This window comes from Nycticebus coucang, chromosome 8 (genome assembly GCF_027406575.1).
Source record: "Nycticebus coucang isolate mNycCou1 chromosome 8, mNycCou1.pri, whole genome shotgun sequence".
NCBI classification, from domain to species: domain Eukaryota; kingdom Metazoa; phylum Chordata; class Mammalia; order Primates; family Lorisidae; genus Nycticebus; species Nycticebus coucang.
The window spans coordinates 42,907,434-42,924,712 of NC_069787.1; positions in this window are offsets into that span (position 1 = coordinate 42,907,434).

Below are 17,279 nucleotides of genomic sequence, written 5' to 3' on the forward strand. Positions count from 1 at the left end.
ATGAAAGAAACAAGTGAGTCCATAAAAGCATTGTCCTTCGCAATCTGTGTTGTTAAATCTTAAAAGACAAGCTGCTTCTTATTTATGGACATGAAGGCATTTACTTTATATTTACTTTAGCCTTATTCATCACCCCCAGTGCACTTTGCCCTAAATACTAACACTGACTGATGTTGGAGCATCTCTGAATGAATTGGAGTTGCTGTTTTCCCAGTTGGTGAAATAGTCTCTTTAAACTCGGTGTCTCTGCAAAGTACCTTTCTTGACAATTGGTAGTTTTGTTTCATACTGTGCAAATGACTGTTTGCTTTGTCTGGGGACCACTTTGTAAAGCTGTGAGCTGAAGCCTCTTATGTTCAGGAAACTGAAGTTCTAGTCTCACCAGGCCACTGACAGGCTGTGTCATCTTGGGATTGGTGGTTCAACCTCACGGTATTGGTCTCTCTTCTGCAAAAATGAAGGGGGAAGCTTAGTGGCTTCTGGGACCCTTTCAAGGTTTAATATCCCACAAACCGTTGAATTTGCACTAATTTCCCTGGGGCTGTGCAGCATATGGTGTGTGTGCAAGGGACTGTTGCAGTGTAATTACTGGCTTTGCACAGCGGGTCTTAGAGTGTCAGTGACTCCATGTTGACATTTCACAGTGTGGTTAGATTGAGAGGTCATAAATCCAATCCTGGTCAGTGAACATGAGGCTTAGGTCTGCTTGCGATCCACTCTAACTGCAGTCAGAACCTGACTCAGTAAGTTACTCAGAATGGCCTGGTAATCATCCACCTTTGTTCATTTTCATGCTCAAATTCAGTCTATCGTGGTGTATCTCAGAAACATTTTGTCTGATTCTTCAGAACTACTTTTAAATTCCAAGCTTTTTGTCTAAGCTCATACTTAAGAAAATGGTGAGGAAAAGTGTTGTTTGTTTTGCTTGAATTTCTAATCTATTGTGGATCTATTCTTGTGAAATCTTGCATTTGGATGCTGCAGTGGTACCAATTGCTGTAAATCTCTCTAAATGTTTTCAATTTTGTGTGCTTCCTATTTGCATAGATGCATAAATCTAGTTCTGTGTTCTCCAGTTCTGGTCTTCTGGTCTATTTGCCTATCTTCATACTAATATTATGCTATCTCAATTACTATGGCTTTACAATGAAACTTAAGATCAGCTATAACAAGCTCCCTCTCCTCCCAGCCAACATTCTTTTCAGGAATAATGTGGTTATTCTTGGCATTTTGCTCTTCCATGTAAATGATAGAATTAGTATGTCAAGTTTCACAAAGAACCCTGATATGATTTACGCTAGAATTTAATTATTTTATCAGTATGGAGTTGTTTTGATATTTTCAATGATGTGGTTTCTTATCCATGAACATGGTTTATTTTATTAATTAATTTAACTTTCATAAAGTTTTATACTTTTCTTCAAAAAATGTCCATGCATATATCTTACATTTATTCCTAGGTCATTTACATTGTCTATGATAGAAATTTCATTTCTATCACAAATGGTAAATGTATAAAAGTTTTTAGAAAAGACAGTTTTTTGTCACTATTGTATGTTTGTTATTTTTATATTAATTTATATCAACCTTGCCCTATTCATCTTCAAATAAAACAATTTTTCCACAGATTTTGCTTTTCATATAGCCATGATTTGTGATAACAAATAATAAAAGGCATTGTTGATTTCATTTTTGCCAGTTTAAAAAATGATATTTGCAACATGTTTATGAATGATACTAGCCTTTAATTTTCCCTCATTTTGGTTTTCATGACTAGTTTGAGTCAAGATGATCATATCAAAAACAATTTATAGTGCTTTTTCTTTTATTCTATTAAAAAAACATACACAATGGTTATTCAGAAAGTATCCAGCAATCATTAATGCTATTTTTCATATTACATGACTTGGTACTTTATAGATAACCCTCGTATAACATTGAAATCTTTGCTCTATTGACTTTTGTTAGCTTTTGCCTCTGAAACTGTCTGGGCCTGCTAGTGTGTGTGTGTGTGTGTGTGTGTGTGTGTGTGTGTGTGTGTGTGTGTGTGTTGGATGGTTGGGGTATTTCTGGTGAGAATGTTTAAATATCTGCTCAATTTTTGTAAGAGGTAAAGAACGTTGAGATTATCTTTCCTTTCTAATTTAGCTTTGTTAAACTGATTTTTCTAGAAACATGTCCATTTTGTATATTTTCAAATTAGATAGCATGGAGTTGTTCATAGGACTCATTTCTTAAAATACCTGCTGCATTTTTAATGATGATTTTTTCATGGCTCCTGATATAGTTGTTCCTTTTATTTTATTTTTTTTAATTTTTATTTCCATTCAGTTTAACTTCGGTTTGTCTCCTACTTAATATGTTTTTTTTTTTAATTTTTAACTTTATGGATATTTACATAAAATTAAATATGTATAAATTGCCCATATTTAAGGGGTACATATGATATTTTGATACAAGCATACAGTGTAAAATGTTGGAATCTGGTAACTGAGACATCTAACACCTCAAACATTGATCAGTTTTTCATTTACAGAACAGCTTTAGTTGTACTCTTCTAGTTATTCTGCAATATATAATAATTCACTATAATAGCCCTGTCTTTGTGGACTCAAGGATTTAGCTCTTTTTTTTCTTTTTTATTGTTGGGGATTCATTGAGGGTACAATAAGCCAGGTTACACTGATTGCAATTGTTAGGTAAAGTCCCTCTTGCAATCATGTCTTGCCCCCATAAAGTGTGACACACACCAAGGCCCCACCCCCCCTCCGTCCCTCTTTCTACTTCCCCCCCATAACCTTAATTGTCATTAATTGTCCTCATATCAAAATTGAGTACATAGGATTCATGCTTCTCCATTCTTGTGATGCTTTACTAAGAATAATGTCTTCCACTTCCATCCAGGTTAATACGAAGGATGTAAAGTCTCCATTTTTTTTAATGGCTGAATAGTATTCCATGGTGTACATATACCACAGCTTGTTAATCCATTCCTGGGTTGGTGGGCATTTAGGCTGTTTCCACATTTTGGCGATTGTAAATTGAGCTGCAATAAACAGTCTAGTACAAGTGTCCTTATGATGAAAGGATTTTTTTCCTTCTGGGTAGATGCCCAGTACTGGGATTGCAGGATCAAATGGGAGGTCTAGCTTGAGTGCTTTCAGTTTTCTCCATACTTCCTTCCAAAAAGGTTGTACTAGTTTGCAGTCCCACTAGCAGTGTAAAAGTGTTCCCCTCTCTCCACATCCACGCCAGCATCTGCAGTTTTGAGATTTTGTGATGTGGGTCATTCTCACTGGGGTTAGATGGTATCTCAGGGTTGTTTTGATTTGCATTTCTCTAATATATAGAGATGATGAACATTTTTTCATGTGTTTGTTAGCCATTCGTCTGTCATCTTTAGAGAAAGTTCTATTCATGTCTCTTGCCCATTGATATATAGGATTGTTGGCTTTTTCATGTGGATTAATTTGAGTTCTCTATAGATCCTAGTTATCAAGCTTTTATCTGATTGAAAATATGCAAATATCCTTTCATATTGTGTAGGTTGTCTCTTTGCTTTGGTTCTTGTCTCCTTAGCTGTACAGAAGCCTTTCATTTTAATGAAGTCTCATTTGTTTATTTTTGTTGTTGTTGCAATTGCCATGACAGTCTTCTTCATGAAGTCTTTCCCCAGGCCAATATCTTCCAGTGTTTTTCCCATGCTTTTGGAGGATTTTTATTGTTTCATGCCTTAAATTTAAGTCCTTTATCCATCTTGAATCAATTTTTGTGAGTGGGGAAAGGTATGGGTCCAGTTTCAGTCTTTTACATGTAGACATCCAGTTCTCCCAACACCATTTATTGAATAGGGAGTCTTTCCCCCAAGGTATGTTCTTGTTTGGTTTATCGAAGATTAGGTGGTTGTAAGATGTTAGTTTTATTTCTTGGTTTTCAGTTCGATTCCAAGTGTCTATGTCTCTGTTTTTGTGCCAGTACCATGCTGTCTTGAGCACTATGGCTTTATAGTACAGACTAAAATCTGGTATGCTGATGCCCCCAGCTTTATTTTTGTTACTAAGAACTGCCTTAGCTATACGGGGTTTTTTCCGGTTCCATACAAAACGCAGAGTCATTTTTTCCAAATCTTAAAGTACGATGTTGGTATTTTGATAGGAATGGCATTGAATAGGTAGATTGCTTTGGGAAGTATAGACATTTTAACAATGTTGATTCTTCCCATCCATGATCATGGTATGTTCTTCCATTTGTTAATATCCTCTGCTATTTCCTTTCTGAGGATTTCATAGTTTTCTTTATAGAGGTCCTTCACCTCCTTTGTTAGGTATATTCCTAGGTATTTCATTTTCTTTGAGACTATGGTGAAGGGAGTTGTGTCCTTAATTAGCTTCTCATCTTGACTGTTATTGGTGTATACAAAGGCTACTGACTTGTGGACATTGATCTTATATCCTGAAACATTACTGTATTTTTTGATGACTTCTAGGAATCTTGTGGTTGAGTCTTTGGGGTTCTCTAAGTATAAGATCATGTCGTCAGCAAAGAGGGAGAGTTTGACCTCCTCTGCTCCCATTTGGATTCCCTTTATTTCCTTGTCTTGCCTAATTGTATTGGCTAGAACTTCCAGCACCATGTTGAATAGTAAAGGTGACAGAGGACAACCTTGTCTGGTTCCAGTTCTAAGAGGAAATGCTTTGAGTTTTACTCCATTCAGTAAAATATTGGCTGTGGGTTTGTCATAGATAGCTTCAATCAGTTTTAGAAATGTGCCACCTATGTCTATACTCTTCAGTGTTCTAATTAGAAAAGGATGCTGGATTTTATCAAATGCTTTTTCTGCATCTATTGAGATCATGTGATCTTTATTTTTGCCTCTGTTAATATGGTGGATAACGTTTATGGACTTGCGTATGTTAAACCAGCCTTGCATCCCTGGGATGAAGCCTACTTGATCATAATGAATGACTTTTTTGATGATAAGCTGTAATCTATTGGCTAGGATTTTGTTGAGAATTTTTGCATCTATCTTCATGAGTGACATTGGTCTGAAATTCTCCTTTTTGTTTGGGTCTTTTCCTGGTTTTGGTATCAGGGTGATGTTTGCTTCATAGAATGTGTTGGGGAAGATTCCTTGTTCCTCAATCTTTTGGAATAATATCTGCAGTATAGGAATAAGCTCTTCCTTGAAGGTTTGATAGAATTCTGGTGTGAAGCCATTTGGACCAGGGCATTTTTTGGTTGGAAAATTTTTCATTGTTTCTTTGATCTTGGTGCTTGAAATTGATCTGTTCAGGAGCTCTATTTCTTCTTGGCTAAATCTAGGGAGAGGGTGTGATTCCAAATATTTATCCATTTCCTTCACATTGTCAAATTTCTGGGCATAGAGTTTCTGGTAGTATTCAGAGATGATCTCTTGTATCTCTATGGGATCAGTTGTTATTTCCCCTTTATCATTTCTGATTGAGGTTACTAGAGATTTTACTTTTCTATTCCTCGTTAGTCTGGCCAATGGTTTATCTATTTTATTTATTTTTTCAAAAAACCAACTCCTCGTTTCATTAATTTTCTGAATGATTCTTTTGTTTTCAATTTCATTGATCTCTGATTTGATTTTGGATATTTCTTTTCTTCTACTGAGTTTAGGCTTAGATTGTTATTCTTTTTCCAATTCCATAAGATCTCTTGTGAGATTGTTGATGCGCTCTCTTTCTGTTTTTTGAATGTAGGCATCTAAAGCGATGAATTTTCCTCTCAAAACTGCTTTTGTAGTATCCCACAGGTTTTGGTAGCTGGTGTCTTCATTGTTGTTATGCTCAAGGAAGTTAATGATTTCCTGTTTTATTTCTTCCTGCACCCATCTGTTATTCAACAGAAGATTGTTTAATTTCCATGTCTTTGGGTGGGGTCAAGCATTTTTGTTAGAGTTGAGTTCCACCTTTAGTGCCTTATGGTCTGAGAAGATACAAGGTAAAATTTCAATTCTTTTGATTCTGTTGATATTTGTTTTGTGTCCCAGGATATGATCAATTTTGGAGAATGTTCCACGGGGTGATGAGAAGAATGTATATTCTTTATCTTTGGGGTGGAGTGTTCTATATGAGTCAATCAAGCACAGTTGTTCTAAGGTCTCATTTAAATCTCTTATATCTTTGTTTAATTTCTGTTTAGAGGATCTGTCCAGCTCTGTAAGAGGAGTGTTGAAGTCCCCTGTTCTTATGGTATTATCAGATATCATATTCCTCAGACTGAGTAAGGTCTGTTTCAAGAATCTGGAAGCATTTAAATTGGGTGCATAGATATTTAGAATTGAAATGTCTTCTTGTTGTATTTTTCCCTTGACCAATATAAAGTGACCATCTTTGTCTTTTTTGACTTTAGTTGCTTTCAATCCACATGTATCTGAAAATAAGATTGCAACTCCTCTTTTCTTCTGAATTCCATTTGCCTGAAAAATTGTGTTCCAACCCTTGACTCAGAGCTTTAATTTGTCTTTTGAAGCCAGGTGTGTTTCTTACAGACAGCAAATAGATGGGTTGTGTTTTTTAATCCAGTCAGCCAATCTATGTCTCTTCAGTGGCGAATTCAAGCCATTAACATTTATTGAGATATTTGATAAGTGTGGTAGTATTCTATTCATCTTATTTGGTGAAAGTCCATTGCTTAGTTTTATCTTTTGCATCAGTGTGGAGGTTAGGTTCTGTCCTTTGATTTCTGAGTTCTTACTTTGCTGCTGATCCATTGTGGTGGTCAGTGTGCAGAAAAGGTTGAAGTATTTCCTGTAGAGCTCGTGTTGTTGTGGCGAATTTCCTCAATGTTTTTAGATCCGTAAATGATTTGATTTCTCCATCAATTTTGAAGCTTAGCTTAGCAGGGTACAGAATTCTGGGCTGGAAATTGTTCTGTTTAAGTAGATTAAAGGTAGATGACCATTGTCTTCTTGCTTGGAAAGTTTCATTAGAGAAGTCTGCGGTCACTCTGATGGATTTGTCCCTGTAGGTCAACTGGCGCTTACTCCTGGCAGCTTGCAGAATCTTTCCTTTTGTCTTGACTTTGGACAGGTTCATCACAATGTGTCTTGGAGAAGCTCGGTTAGAGTAGAGGCGACCTGGGGTCCGATATCCCTCTGAAAGCAGTGTGTCAGAATCTTTGGTGATATTTGGGAAATTTTCTTTTATAATATTCTCTAGTATGGCTTCCATTCCTCTGGGGCATTCTTCTTCCCCTTCTGGAATTCCTATAATTCGTATCTTGGAACGCTTCATAAAGTCCCATAATTCTGACAGTGAACGTTCTGCTTTCTCTCTCTTCTTTTCTGCCTCTTTTATTGTCTGAGTTATCTCAAGAATTTTGTCTTCTACCTCTGAAATTCTTTCTTCTGCGTGGTCTAACCTGTTGCTGATACTTTCCATTGTATTTTTAAGTTCCCTAATTGACTGTTTCAGTTCCTTCAGCTTTGCTATATCCTTTTTTTATATTCTTCATATCGTTCATCTCTGATTTGATTCTGTTTTTGGATTTCCTTTTGGTTATTTTCCACTTTATTAGTAGTTTCCTTCATTGTTTCCATCATTTCTTTCATTGTTTTTAACATGTGTATTCTAAATTCTCTTTCTGTCATTCCTAACATTTCTTTCTAGGTGGAATCATCTGCAGTAGCTACCTCATGGTCCCTTGGCGGGGTTGTTCTGGAGTGGTTCTTCATGTTGCCTGGAGTTTTCTGCTGATTGTTCCTCATGAGTGATTTCTTTTATCTGTTTCCTTGCCCTAATTTTCCTTTCACTTCCTCTTGCTCTTTAAGTTCTCGTGCCTGTGGACTAAGGGTTACATTACCAGAAGGGTGAGAAGGTTGAGGAGCAAAAAGGGATGAAAGAAAGGAGGACCGAGTCATAAGAAAAAAAAAGAAAAATAGAGAAAGGAGAGGGGGTGGGTATAAGGAATATTGACAAAAAGAAGAGAGGCACAGAAAGAGGGAGACAGGGCAATACAGGTGTACAGTAGGGTACTTTGACACAACCTTAAAAAAACCCCACCTTCTGAGTTGTACCTGTGGCTCAGTCGGTTAGGTGCCGGCCCCATATACCGAAGGTGGCGGGTTCAAACCCGGCCCCGGCCAAACTGCAACCAAAAAATAGCCTTGTGGCGGGCACCTGTAGTCCCAGCTACTCGGGAGGCTGAGGCAAGAGAATTGCTTAAGCCCAGGAGTTGGAGGTTGCTGTGAGCTGTGTGAGGCCACGGCACTCTACCGAGGGCCATAAAGTGAGACTCTGTCTCTACAAAAAAAAACAAAACCCACCTTCTGGGGGTGCCCAGCTGGGTGGTTCCCTTGAGGTCAGCAGCTCTTTGCTAACCTGATCAGACACAGTACCCCACCTCCACCAAGTAGCGAAGAAAGACAAATATGCTATAAATCAAACCAAAACAAGGAAACAGAAAACTTTACGGGATAAAATTGGGTGAAAAACCTAATAATAGCCGTAGAAACACTAGCAAAAATGAAGTTCTAGTTATTGAAAAAGGCAGCAATGGGAAATTATAATTAAACTAGAAAAATTGAGAAAGAAAAAGGATCTGTATGGAAAAGGTTGAAATTAAAAACAAAACATCAACAACATCAAAATAAATGCAAAAACAAACAAACAAACAAACAAACAACCAAACCAAAAAAAAAACCAAAAAATAAAAAAACACAGCCCAAAACCAAGCAGTATGTATATGTTATTGAATATTGTCTGGGCAACACGTGGTCTTCTGGGGTATGAGATGTTAATCACAGTTCTGATACAACTGGAGGCTGCTGATTTCTCAAACCCCAGCAGGTAGACACCCTAAATCTCTCTTCAGCCCACTTAAAAGGCACTTTGAACTTGTAAACTTGCTGAGCAGAAGCTTTCCCAGGAAAGTACTTGTCGCTGGAATCACTGCTGAAGTTGCTATCCACTTACACCGGTGTGCCAAAACCAGCCTCACTCTGCCCCCAGGGTTAGGGCTGCAAGGCGGCTCAGACCCCACCCTTAGGCTACTTGGTCGCTGGGTTACCAGCTCCCACCTGATTCTAGCTCTGCGACCCTGAGGGCGGAGCTTGCTGGGACAGATCGCTCACAATGGCTCCCTGTGACCCACCGCCAAACACCATTAGCTCCGTCTGGCTCAGCGGCTCAGACTGGGGCCCTAGACAACGGCCAAAGTTCTCCGCACTCCCGCTCAGGCTCTCCCCAAGGCAGTTCAACTGAGTGCCAAGTCCAAAGACACCAAAACAGTTCACAGGTAAGGCCTTTCCGGTTTGCAGTCTCGCTGCTACTGAACTTACAGTTGCGGGTGGGTTTAGACGGATTGAACACATGTGATCACTTGCTGTTCTTCCACTGTTTTAGTCCTCCTCTTGGGGTCCAGAAGTCTCTTGCTGACTCCCTGTATCCTCACAGGGGCGATGATAGGCAGATCCCACCATCCAGAGATGCCTGGAGTCCTATATCCCCAGACTCACGGTGCCCAGATGCAAGGAAGCTGTTACTCGGCCGCCATCTGCCGCCATCTTGCTCCGCCTCCCTTGTTTTGTTTTTTTACTTCAAAATAACTGTGCATAGGAATTTGTTCATAGTTTTTTTTGTTTTTTTTTTTTTAACTATAGTCTGGCCCTCCAACGGTCTGAGGGACAGTGAATTGGCCCCCTGTTTAAAAAGTTTGAGGACGCCTGTGACCTAGACTAATGGTCTGTGGTATGATGCTCAGCCACAACACTTAGCAACTGGTCTCCATCAGCCCTTGGATCATGAGGGTCAAAACCCAAACTTCACAGTGTTCTGTGTCATCTGGCTGCAGACAGTGTTAAGCATTCTGAGCACGTTTAGGGTAGGCTGGGCTAAGCTATGATGTTTAGTAGCTTAGCATCCTGAATGCATTTCTGACTTACGTGGTTTTAAGCAGGGTGGGACCCCATTGTAAGTTGAGGAGCACTGTATGTGTCTAAACTGTCAGTTTCCCCTCTATGCATTGCTTTATATACTTTCCACATAGTTTGATAAATCATATTTTCATTGCCAATATTTTCAAATGTCAATTGCAATTTCTTCCACGAACCATAGGTTATTTAGAAGTGTGCTGCTTAATTTTCAAACATTTGAGGCTTTTCCTATTTCTTTCTGTTAACTGACATCATGGCAAATTACTTAGAAAACATACACAGTATGATTTTAGTCTTGTGAAAGTTCTTGAGGCTTGCCTTACTCCCAAGAGCCTAGTCTATTTGGCTAAATTACCTATGTGCCCTTGAAAATGATATGGACACAAGGCTCAGGAGTTCAAAATTAGCCCGAGCAAGAGCAAGACCTCCTCTCTAAGTCTAGCTGGTCATTGTGGCAGGTGCCTGTAATCCCAGCTACTTGGGAGGCTGAAGCAAGAGGATTACCTGATCCCAAGAGTTTGAGGTGCTGTGAGCTATGATGCCAGTGCAGTCTACTGGGGGCAACAAAGTAAGACTCTGCCTCAAAAATAGTTGCTGGCTGTATTATTGGTCAGTTTGGTTAATCACTTTTTTCAAGTTCTATCTAGTGTATCCTTACAGATTTTTTCCTTTACTTGTTATAATAGTTGTTTAAATAGTAGATTTGAAACTACCCAATTAGATTGTGATTAGATTTTCTCTTTTCTGCTAGTTTTTAAAAATATTTATGCTTCACATATTTTAATTTCTTTCTTTTATTTATTTATTTTTTTCTTTGATATCGAATCTATTCAGACAATATTAAGATGTGGATATGGAAGAGTTCAGAAGGCCACCAGCACTAGGGTTGAAAGGTTGAAGTGCTCTGGAGTAGACACGGAGCAGGGGAAAGGGGTAGGGAGTAAGGACGCTGACTTTTAGTCAACAAGGCCCTTCCAGGCTCCGGAGCAGCCTCCTCCGCCCCTCACCTGCACGGCCGAGCTCTGGCCAAGAAGCCCTCGCTGCCAACTCCCCACAGCCAGTCCGGGGTCGCAGCGCACAGACCGGCCCTTCCAAAGGCCCTCAGCAGTAGCTCAAATCCGAAGCTCACCGAGGAATCAGTGAGAGGAGGTACCACCTAGCCCAGATTACACCACCTCCTAACCATTGGCAACCGCCATTTTTTTTTTTTTTTTTTTGTAGAGACAGAGTTTTACTTTATCACCCTCTGTAGAGTGCCGTGGCATCACATAGCTCACAGCAAACTCCAACTCCTGGCCTTAGGTGATTCTCTTGCCTCAGCCTCGTGAGTAGCTGGGACTACAGGGGCCCACCACAACCCCTGGCTATTTTTTTGTTGCAGTTTGACCGGGCTGGGTTTGAACCTGCCACCCTCAGTATATGGGGATGGTGCCCTACCCTCTAAGCCACAGGCACCATCCCCATATATTTTAATTTCCTCTAACATATATCTACTGAAAAATTATTGAAATGTACAAATGCTTCAAATTAATTACTGGGTCCATACAATTTAAGATTGTATTATATACCTTTTACATGGGCTGTTTTGCTATTAGGAAACATTCCTCTTTATCTCTCAATGTCATTCTCTATTTTTTAAACATTTCTTTAAATGACACAAAAATTGTATATATTTATTGTATAGTACACACTGCTGGAAGTACATTGTTAAATGGCTAAATTGAACTAATTAGTATATGCATTACCTCGCATCCTTACCTCTGTTTGTGGTGATAACACTTAAAATCTCTTTTATCAACTTTCAAGACTACAATATAGTCATTTATGGCATGAAGATGTTTCAGTTAAAAATGAGCTACATATACCAGGGTAGTCTCATAATATTATAATGAAGCTGAAAAATTTCTATCACCTAGTGGCCTTGTAGCCATCAAAACATTGTAGCACAAGGTGTTCCTAGGGCACTGCCATGTTGTATAAAAGTCTGGCACATACAATTGAGTATAGTACAAAATACTTGATAATGATAATAAATGGGTATGCTGCTGGTTTATTTATTTATCATACATGCGTACCATACTTCTAACCGTTGTTTTAGTGTTTATCCATTCTACTGGAAAAAAAAAATTAACTGTAAAACAGCCTCAAGCAGGTCTTTTAGGTGATATCCAGAAGAAGGCATTGTCATCACAGGGCTATCAGCTCCAGGGCCTGGCATTGTTCCTGCAGACCTTTCAGTGGAACAAGATGTGTAGGGAGACAGTGATACTGATGATCCTGACCCCATGTAGGCTCAAGAGTGAGCTTGGGTCTTAGTTAATAACAAAAATGTTTAAAAAGTAAAAAAAAAAATGAATAGAAAAGAACTTACCTATAAGGATATGAAGAAAATAATTTTTGTACAGTCGTATAATGTGTTTGTTTTAACTGCTATTACAAAGGGTCAAAAAGTATAGAACACTCAAAAGTTTATAAGGTAGAATAGTTATAGTAAGCTAAGGGTAATTTATTAATGGAGAAAGAAAATATTTTTTGTAAATGTAGTATAGCCTAAGTGTACAATAATGTCCTAGGCCTTCACGTTCACTCACTGCTCTCTCACTGACTCGCCTAGAGCAGCTTCCAGTCCTGCAAGCTCCACTTATAGTAAGTGCCCTGTTGAGCTCTACCATTTTTAAATCCTTTACCATAATTTACTGTACTTTTTCTGTGTTTAACTACATCTAGCTAAAATACTTACCACTGTGTTACAATTGCCTACAGCATTCAGTTAGTAACTTGCTGTACAGGTTTGTAGTCTGGGAGCAAAAGACCACAAGACACAGCCTAGAGTGTACAAGGTCAGCTATACCATCTAGGTGTGTGTAAGTACACTTACGATGTTTTGTATCATCTTGATGTTTATGACGTTTGCACAATGATAAAATTGCCTGACGATGCATTTCTTGGAATGAATCCCCGTCATTAAGTGATGAATGATTGTACATTGTTATTATCTATAGCAATTATGGTGTACAATAGATCTTTTGATCTGGAAATAATTTATATCTTAAAGTCTATCATGACATTTACTAAGAAAAATTAGTTTTGTTATTTTTCTCTTCCAATTCTTATACTTCTAATTGTTTCCTCTTTTATAATTGCTTTGGGTGAGATGTCTGAAACAATTTTATCTAATAGTGGACGTAGTGAGAATGATTCTAATGTTTTCAGATTAAGTAAGTTGTTCACTTTAGTATTCAGGTATATATTTGATTATGTTGTTTATATAGTCAATCATTCATATATTTTCTCAAGAGTTTTTTAATTAATAACTGGCATTTTATGTCATCAAAAGAATTTTTAGAATCTTTGGCGATAAGCCTACATTTCCTGAGTAGACCTAATAATATGGCAAAATATGTTAATAAATTCCCAAATATTGAAATGCATCCTTGCATTTCTGATATAAAACCAACTTAGCATGTATTATTCTCCTAATGTGTGGTGAAGTCTAGATATTGATATTTTATTTAAAAGTTTGGTTTCATTAGTCATAAGAGATTTTAATCTATAGTTTTCTTTCTTCTGTATTTCATTATCAGGTTTATGTATCAATGTTAAAACTGCTTCATAAAAAGAACTTGGTTGATTTCTTTTATATTCTGTATTCTGTAAGAATTTATATAGTATTGGTACTATCTTTGTTTCTTCACTGGAAATTGATCTGTTAACACTTTTGTGGAGAACTATATATTCCTAAGAAATATTATCTTTCATCTAGGTTTTCAAATGTATTTGTACAAAGGTATGCAAAGTAGTCTTCTTATGATTTTTAAATTTCCTCTGTATAATAGCCATATCCCCTTTTCATTTTTTTGTCTATATTTTCTTCTTCTACTTTTTTTCTTAATATATCTGGCCTCACTTCTGTCATATGCCTTACATTGGTAATTACTGTGCATGTTATATATTTATGCATTCTATCTTATGCTTTACCATTATTTCTCTTTCTCTTATGTCTTTGTTTTTAAATTTATTTTGATCTTTCTACTTTAGAAATTACATTTATATTAATAGGTCTTACGGTGCTCTCCATCTTTTAGTCTAATGTAGTCTTTTCCCATTTGGTCTGTTGTATTTTGTATGCTTTTACTCTCCCCGATTGCCTAAATAATAATCAACAAGCATTCACATTTTCCATTTTCTCTCCCTTCTTCTCCCATTCTTTTAGTTGCCATCTTTCTATTTTGTCAGAGTATACAATGTTATAATTTTTTACTAGCGACCACTACAACTAAATACTTGAAATACTCAATATCAGTCTATCTGCTGTAATTTATCCAGTTACTTCTTGGATGGATAAAGCTTATACTTTAGTAATGTAACCACTGGGGCAGGGTAGTTTAAGATCCTATAATGGTTAAGTTTACTATCAAATACTATTTGTATTGTTTAGTCATAACTCATCTATTTTTAAAACTATTTTATTATTATTAATTTTAAATTTCAGATTTATATCAGGATACAAATGATTAGGTTACACTGTTTGTGTTTTGCTAGGTAAAGTCCAAGATGTAGTCGAGCCTATACCCAGGAGATGTGCGTTAGACCCTTACATTGTGTCCACTAGGTGAGAATTTACCAGTCCCCTCCTTCCTCCCCTTCCTCTCTCAACTCTCCTGCTTTCCCCCTCTCTCCTACTTCCCACTTCAATTTAATTGTGTTTTTCTCTCGTGGGGGCGTGTAGTTGTTTATCTATAGGTTTCATATTAGTTTTGAGTACATCGAATGATTGCTTTTCCATTCTTGTGATACTTTTTTAGGAGAATGTTCTTCAACTCCATCCAGATTAATATAAAAGATGTAAAATCTCCATATTTTTGATTGCTTAATAATATTCCATAGTATACATATACCACAGGTTATTAATCCATTCATGGGTTGATGGGCACTTGGACAGATGAATGGCCAAAAAACACATGAAAAAATGCCCATTGTTTTTAATCATCCAAGAAATGCAAAACAAAACCACCTTGAGATAGTACCTGATTGCAGTGAGAATAGCCCACATCACAAAGACCTAGAGCTGCAGCTGCTGGTCTGGATATGGAGAGACGGGAACACTTTGACAATGCTGGTGCGATTGCAAAGATAGCCTCTTTGCAGAGAGTACAGAGAATCCTCAAAGAGCTAAAAGTAGACCTTCCATTTGATCCTCCAATCCCATTACTAGGCATCTATCCAGAAGAAAAAAAAAATTTACCATAAGGATACTTGCACTAGAATGTTTATCACAGCTCAATTCAAAATTGCCAAGATGTGGAAAACTTTATCTTTAAAAAAATTCTTTTTGCTTTGGTCAGTGAGAGCACAGCACTTTATATCTAACAGAGACTATTAAAGTGTGTGTGCATTGGGTCTTATACCACTTCTGTTCTTTTAAATCTGGAGACAAATTTATCAAGTGGACTAGCCTCCTGGGGCATGAGAGGTCACAGAGAGCAGAGAGGTTTCATCCCAATGAGGATTTCCCTAAACAAACTCAGCTACTGATCACAAATGTAAGCTGAGGCCAATTCATACCACATAGTCCCAGTAAATTCATCACATCACTACAGACAGTGAGAGAGCCCAGACGGTATCAGCTTAGGTATTCCAGACCAGGTGGCCAAACTGGCCAATCCAAAGAATCATGAGCTAAATAAAATAGTTGTTTTAAGCCACTAGAGCTTGTGCAGTTATCGTTAATGGGTACATCTTTCTATCTTTCATTTCATATTAGTCAATTGTATTTGTTTTTTTTTTTTTTTTTTGTAGAGACAGAGTCTCACTTTATGGCCCTCGGTAGAGTGCCGTGGCATCACACAGCTCACAGCAACCTCCAACTCCTGGGCTTCAGCGATTCTCTTGCCTCAGCCTCCCGAGTAGCTGGGACTACAGGTGCCCGCCACAACGCCCAGCTTTTTTTTTGGTTGCAGTTCAGCCGGGGCCGGGTTTGAACCCGCCACCCTTGGTATATGGGGCCAGCGCCTTACCGACTGAGCCACAGGCACCGCCCTAGTCAATAGTATTTGTTATTTTATTTTTTCTTCTCTATAAGTGTGTTTGCTAACATTTTTGTGTTTACCCTAGAAATAATAAACTATATCTTTAACGTTGTGTAGTCTACTTGAAATTAGTACTTTTACCACAAATCAAGCAATACAAGAACGTTACAGCAGTTTAACTCCATTTATTCTCTCCCATCTTTTTTTTTTTTGGTGCTATTTTTGTCGTATATTTTATCTCTATTTGTCATCACCCTAACAAAACATTGTTGCTTATTTGAGGGGTTGGCAAACAGGAGTCTGTAGGATGCCACCTGCTTTATTAATAGTGTTTCATTGGAACACAGCTGCTGTGCTTTAAACGTGTGCACCTCCAAATCCAGGTGTTGCCAATAAGATAGTGTTAAGGGGGGGGAGAGGCTTTAAGATTAGGCCATGAGGACTCCTCATTTGCCAATGGGATTAATCCATTTATGCGGGAGGTTGAAACTTTTGAATTTTTTTCATGACTTTTTGGCATGTTCCCAGCACACCAATATCTGCAGGTGTGAGTAACTCTATGCACCATGCAATAGAATAATAATAATAATTCCCTCAGGAGACAGACGTATGTGAAAAATCAGACTTCGGGGATGACCTTGTGTAGTAGGGAATAAATAATTCCCACATTGCTCCCATTCCAATAATGGAATGTGAGGTATAAAGCAGTTAAGGGTCTTAGAAAAGAGAAGGTGCACGGCTTTGGTTAGCTTGCCCTTTTGCCTTCTGCCATGTGAGGATGCAGTTCAACCCCTCCGGAGTATGCACATCTTATTATACAACCGAACCTGCTGGAACCTTGGTTGTGGACTCCCCAGCCTCTAGAGCTGTGAGAAAACAAATTTCCATTCTTCATAAATGATCCAGTCTCAAGAGTTTTTGTTTGTTTGTGTGGGGGTTTCGTAGCAGCACAAAGACAACATTCATGCCTATTCATTTCTGTACCTTCTATGGCCTTTTCATACTATTAATACAAGGGCAGTGGTCAAGGAGTTGTGACGGAGACTGTGTGCTCCACAAAGCTGAAAACGTTGACTGTTTGGCTGTTAGGAAAATCTTTGTTGATTTCTGCTTTATCGAGAGTCCATGGACTTTCTAGTTACCCATGTACAGCATTCACATGTCTGAGGCATTGCTGCGTGTTCAGCGTTTGCTTGATAGAGCTTTATTTCACCTTCATTTTTGAGTGATACTTTCATTCTAGCTTGACATTTTTTTCTTTCATTATTTTGAAATTGCCATTTTATCGCCTTTGTGTTTCTATAATTTGCACTGAAAAGCAGTAATTGTCTTTTGGTTTTATAGCAATT